Raw genomic sequence first — 6,161 nt, forward strand, 5'->3', positions numbered from 1 at the left:
CGGCTGCGGCTGCACTCGGCCCTGGCGAGGCCCGGCCTGCGAGTGTGACACCGCCGGCTGTTGAGTTGCACAAACGCCTTTCTTTCCTCCACCTGCCTATTCGTGACAAAGGTTTGGAGCTCAATCCACTGAACCCAGCCTTTAATGACGTTACAATTGGGGCTGCGAATTAGAAATAATCCCATCCCCGTTAAAGAAGAATTAGCTCCTGGAGAAGGGGACTTATGGGTGGCTTTTACATGATAAATTCAAGTTTTCAGACGGGCACCTAATACTTGAAATTACCCTGTAGAACGCGGTAATTTCTACCCAAAAGTCCAGGCAGGTCTTTCTGGCAATACCAAGGATCATCATTTTCTTTAAAATAAAAAATGAACAACAACAAAAAAGCAACTGTTTTTATATTTTTTCTGGCCTTTCCAGGTTATTCATCTACATACATATTTCTCACATCACTGTCTCTGTGTACACACGGTTTATTTTCCAGTATTATTTTTCAGAGGACCAATGAGAGCTCAACTTCTCTCACTGGATATTGACTTCTGACTCTCTCCTCGTGAACACCCTTCCGAAGAGAGGAAGATTGCCCCCACGCCTTTTATTTAGGGTTGTCACCAGCACCTTCCTTTCTCTCCGAACTAGAAGCTCCCCTCCAGCCACTCACTTTTCTGCTGGCACTTCCCCAGCGCCTAACGCCAAGTAAGGTGGCTGTCCTGGGTGTCTGGAAAGTAGCCTGTGGGTCATCGTGAAAATCGTCACCTGGGCTTCTGCTGCCATGACTCCAGTTCTAGCACATCCAAGGGAGAACAGATGGCTGAAAGCAAAGGATGCCACAGCTGAGAAAGAATATCAGAATTTAAGCAGAGACCCAAGCAGGTCTGGAGACTCCCAGGCACGGAAGATCTGAGAGTGCACACAGATAGCAAGAGGTGCTGACTTTCCAGAAATCCACACTCGCTCCCAGCTGCCCCTCCCTGTCCTGTCTTGTAAAGGTTGCTTTGTGCTGTGACGGACAGGAGAGGCCTGGGCTGGAAAGGGCCTGTGTCTTAATGCAGAAATGCCTTACTATGTTCTAGCATTCTAACGGAGGGCCCTGCTGTTATTTCTGGAATCCCTGGAGCTGGGCTGCAGACACATGAGTGTTTATGGCTATGTGGGCTGGGGGGGGGGGGGGGGGGAGCTGGACACCAAGAAATCCCATTGGAAAGAATTTGCATGTGGAAAGTCAGATAAAATGCTTTCTGTATATGACCAGTGAATTTCAAGCTTACCAGAATTAGAGACAGTTCAGGCTGGGGAGAAACCAGTGGAGATAGATGGGGGGTAGTGACTGTTGAGGGGAACTGTTGGGGGACTGAACCTCTGAGGCACAGAGGGAGGGAAGGGGCAAGCACACTAATTCTTTGTCTGAATGTCCCGGCTGTACTTCGGCCATCTCCCCAGGTGACCTTGAGCAAGATTTTCCTGCTGCTGATATCTCAGTCTCTAAAATGCCTGCTTTTACCCAATTATCAAATATTTATTAAACACAAACTCATATAGTTATAGTCATCTGTAATCATGGGAGAAACTGCTGTGAAACAATGGCACCCTATGAGATTGTGAAGTGTTTTACGAGAGCCCAGAGGGATGAGCTCATATCTGAATTCCTCTGCACCAGAAAAGACCTCAGACTGAGAAAATGAAACCTCTGGGAAGTCCCTGGACATATAACGAGGTAACGTTTATGCAGTGATTTCATACGTCAAACACCATGTTACATCTTTCACAAGTACCTATGAACGCATTTCAACTGCCTGATGGCACTGTGAAGTAGGAACTATTATGAACGTCATTGTCTCCATTTCACAGGTCAGGCAACTGAGGCACAGGCATCACGTGCAGAGTCGTACCGCTGGTCAGTGGCGGAGCCTGGTTGTGACCCTGCGTGCAGGGTCTCCACACCGAAGCCCATCCCCGTACCCACTGCCAGATCTTTGCTCCGTGCAGTAGGGAAACTCGGAAAGACCAGACCAGCCTCTTTCCTGCAGGAGTTCCATCCTCATAAATATAAAATGTGTTAAACACGCACGTCCCATGTGGTGGGAAGAACTCAAGGGAACACACGGCTAACAGGGAAGGTACTGAGAATCTACTGCTTTATTTATTTGATGTTCCTGCTATTTTTTTCTAAATTATTTGGTGAGAAGGAGCTGCTGAAGCAGGAGGGAGTGCTCTGAACTTGAAGCCAGATCCCAGATCCCCGTCCTGCTGTTTATTTGTGGTTTGGTCTTAGACACCACGGTCCTCTCAGGACCTCAGTTTCCTAACCTGTGTAATAATCCCCACCTCAAGGGGCTGCGGGGCTGTCCCGTAGAAAAAAGCAGGGCCTTTCGCAAGCGTTCAGTAAATATCAGTTTTTTCCTTCTTTCCCCCTCTGCTTGGGATGCCATGGGAGGTGGGGGGAGGCCAGGCGTGCTGCAGGGGGCCCTGGAGCCGTACACACTGTCAGTGAAGGCTTACCTCCTGAGTCGTTGCTGTAATTAGTGGAGTTAATGGTCTGTGGAACAGCCAACTTCAGTGTGCATTTCAGAATGAATGAGTCCTCCTGGCTGAGTTTACTCTCATAAATTGTTTCAGTGGTTTATTTGCCCAGAGCAGTAGGTCATCTGGGAGGGGCTTCTTCCTCTCCTGCCATATGGCAGGTAGTATTTCACTGACAAACGAACTTTGGATGGGGCTTTTCACCGCTCACCGCAAACCCCCGTATCATTTTCTCAGGACTTCTCTTTAGGGAGTCGTTGAAGAGGTGTCCCCATGGTCCACTCCACCTGGGTGAGATTCGTGGAAAGCCAGGACAAGTGAGGCATGCCGAGGGGCTTGGTCAGGAGCATCTTCTTGCACGTTTCCTGGCTTAGGGCTTGGCCCAGGCCTGTAGCGCTGTCGCCTGCGGCAGGCGAGGTTGATTCCCATAACCTGAAGCGGCGCTCTGTGGCCACAGTCAACACCTTCCCGGCACCTTCTGCCCCGCACCATTCTCCAGGCCTCACCACACACTCTCAGGAAAAAGTCAAGTCGAAATCATCCCACCGTTAAAAACAGAAAAGTCTTCAAGCGATAGTTCTTCTGCCACGATTTTCATTTTAAGAGGACGGAAAGCTCTTACATTGGAAAACTAAAATTTCACTGGTAGAATCTCAGACTTTCTGACCCAGCTTTTGGTCAGCCCGCCTCTTGGGGAAGGACTCCAGTGTTCCGACAGGTCTCCAGCATCTGCTATATACGGGCCGGGGAGGATTTGTTAAAAGGTTTTGTAAGGATGGCAGGGATGCTGCTGCTGATGCTGATAGAAAGTGAAATATCCCCCAGCACACAGAAAAGCAAAACCATGGGCCAATGTATAAAGGAGCGTAAAAAGACTGCAAGAGCCTGACTCTCAGGGGTGACCTCCTCCTAGACAAGCGGTTCTACATACACGCGATGTCATTCTTCGCTTTGTTCAGTGTAATGATTAATTTTATTTGCCAACTTGGCTGGGCCACAGGGTGCCTCGGTACTTGATCAAACACTATTCTGGGGTTTCGTGAGGGTGTTTGGGGAAGAGGTTAACATTTACACTGGTGGACTTTGAGGAAGCAGGTGGCCCTCCAAAACATGGGGAGCCACATCCCACCAGCTGAAGGCCAGAAAAGAACAAGAAGACCAGTCTTGGCCCCAGCAGACAGAATTCTCTGGCAGATAACCGCTGGGCTCCATCTGCAACTCGTGTTCTTCCTGGGTCTGTGACGGCATCCAGGCTCAAACGGGGACATCGCCTTCCTGGGTCTCCAGCCTGCAGGCCCACCTTCCACATCTGATTTGCTAATTCCTTACAATATCTATTTCTCCCTTATTCTGTTTCTCTAGAGAAACTTGATGAATACTTTAAGTGCATTTTAAGTTTGTTTCATTCAACGAATGATATGACGTCTTTTCATAGCTCTCGGCGTACAGGCATGATAACCAGTCTCTCCTCTCCGCCCTGCCAGCCTGTGAGCTTCCTGCGGGGAGGGTCTCCTTCCGAACCCTGTATCCCTAGAGTGCTCTCACCCACAGGCAGGCATTACAGTCCCCACTGCACAGCCAAGTAAACTGAAGCCCAGGGAGGTTGAATTACCTGTCTACATGGGCAAGCTTTAGAGTTAAGAGTCAAGGTCAGGTCTGTGATTTCAGTCTCCTCCTACAGCAGACCTGTGCCCTCGGGGGAAGATGGAGGCTCCCATGTTTGCTTGCTGGGAAATGATGTTTAGTTGTCTGATGCTGGTGGGAGGCCAAGGTCATATCTGCCAGGGAGTCAGTGCTGATTTCATTTTTGTATGGAATTCTCTGTCTCTGCTCTCACGTGTCTGCAAGGAGAGGGTAGCTCCTCAACTTTTGTCCGCTCCCTTTAATTCATTACACGTCTGTCTCGCCCCTACTCCCCTGCTCGCCCCCGTGGGAGTGGGACTGTGGCCTTCCAGTGAGCAGGGCTTCATCTGCTGTCCTGTCCCTGGTGACTCTGACTGGCCCATAGAAGACATCTAGTGACAAGTCGTCCTGAAAGTGAATCCAGGCCATCAAAGGGACCTGCCCAATACCAGTGATGGCTGTCACTGTGTGCGCATTTTGTGTCCAACCAAATGCGAAATCACTAGGACCACCGCAGACTCGCCAAGGAAAGCACCCAAAGTGAGCCCTCCTGTTCTCCAGGTACGCCCCAAACACGGGCTGCATCTGCTGTGACCACCACACTAGGAACCGAAGTCAGCATGCCAGGTCCCTGAGCAGTCAGACACACGTCCCAAAGTCCCCACACGGATGCACCTACACAGATCCCCCAAAGGGGCGCTGGCAGCCCCCAACCCCCAACTCTGGCCTGATTTCCTGTTAGTTCATTCGACAAAATATTTCAGGGTTTGTCTGTCATGTGGCAGACAGTGTCCTGGGGGCAGGGAATCTGTGGACACTGTCTGCCCCCAGACAGTGGGGGCAGACGATTAAGACACCGTCTGTAGACCCGGGACCTTGGAGCGCAGAATCCCACACTCAGGGACGAGCCGGGGAGCAACCCCTGCCTCTCAGCTCTTCTCCAGACTCTGCTACCCAGGCCCACGGTGGTCTAAAGGTGGACCTGGGACCCCGTCTGCTCGTAAGATCCGCGCCAGGCAGTCAGGTGACAGGGTGGGGACACTACACCGAGGAGACGCTGATGAAAAAGCCCAAGAGGCGGACGTATCTGTGGAAAGGCACTGCCATTTCCAGGCAGGGCCCAGGTACCCAGCGATGAGCCTTAATCACAAAACATTCGCTCTCTTCTCTTTTTGTTGTTGTTGAGAAAGTCACTTATATACTATATACATATATCTACATATGTATTTTTTCATGTTCAGAGTGTTAGGATTTTTTGAAAAGTTTTAATACAGAAAGCAAGAAACCATCCACCTTCTCCCCCAGATGACTCATCGGCAGACAATGGAGGACGGCTGGATGGAGGCAGAACACAGAGCAGGCGGAGAACAATGCACACAGGGCGGACTGTGTGGCCCTCACAGTCAGCGCTCTGGGAGTTGGGAGGAGGGAGACGTCAGTGTGGGCGGAAGCCATGGGGAAGATGGTAGGTGTCAGAAGGTGCCGGAGAAGAAGGGCTCGCGACAGGGAAGGGGAGAGCCCCTGAGGTGACGACAGTCTGTGTGCTTGTCCTGGCTGCTGCCCCGTGGAGGCCTCTGGAAGGGCAGGAAGGCCCTGCCCCTCCTCCTTGTGGGGGCTCAGCTCGGGACAGGGCTGAGCCCGGGAGGGGGCTCTGGGCAGCAGGCCGGAATGCAGACCCCCCCTCGGAGAGCCAGGTGTCCATAGTCCAGAGGGGCAGTCCCCTCTGTCTCTCCTTTCAATACAACCGGCTCTGCCACACGGATGGCTCACCAAGAGCGGGCCACGCCAGGGAGACTGGGCGCCTGAGTCTCCCGGCCCCTCCAGCAGATACGATCCTGGGAAAAATGCAAGCCTGACCTTTGCGTTACTTTCCTGCTTCAGACCCTACAGCTCAACATACTGGCTGGACTCCGAAGCCACATGACCTGGGCTCAGGTCCTGGCTTTATCCTGGTCAGGTTACCCCACTACTCTGTGCCTTGGTTTCCCCACTTGTAAAATGAGGATGATGAGGAT

The sequence above is a fragment of the Artibeus jamaicensis genome, unplaced genomic scaffold (genome assembly GCF_021234435.1).
Source record: "Artibeus jamaicensis isolate MK-2021 breed Jamaican fruit bat unplaced genomic scaffold, CSHL_Jam_final contig_465, whole genome shotgun sequence".
NCBI classification, from domain to species: Eukaryota; Metazoa; Chordata; class Mammalia; order Chiroptera; family Phyllostomidae; genus Artibeus; species Artibeus jamaicensis.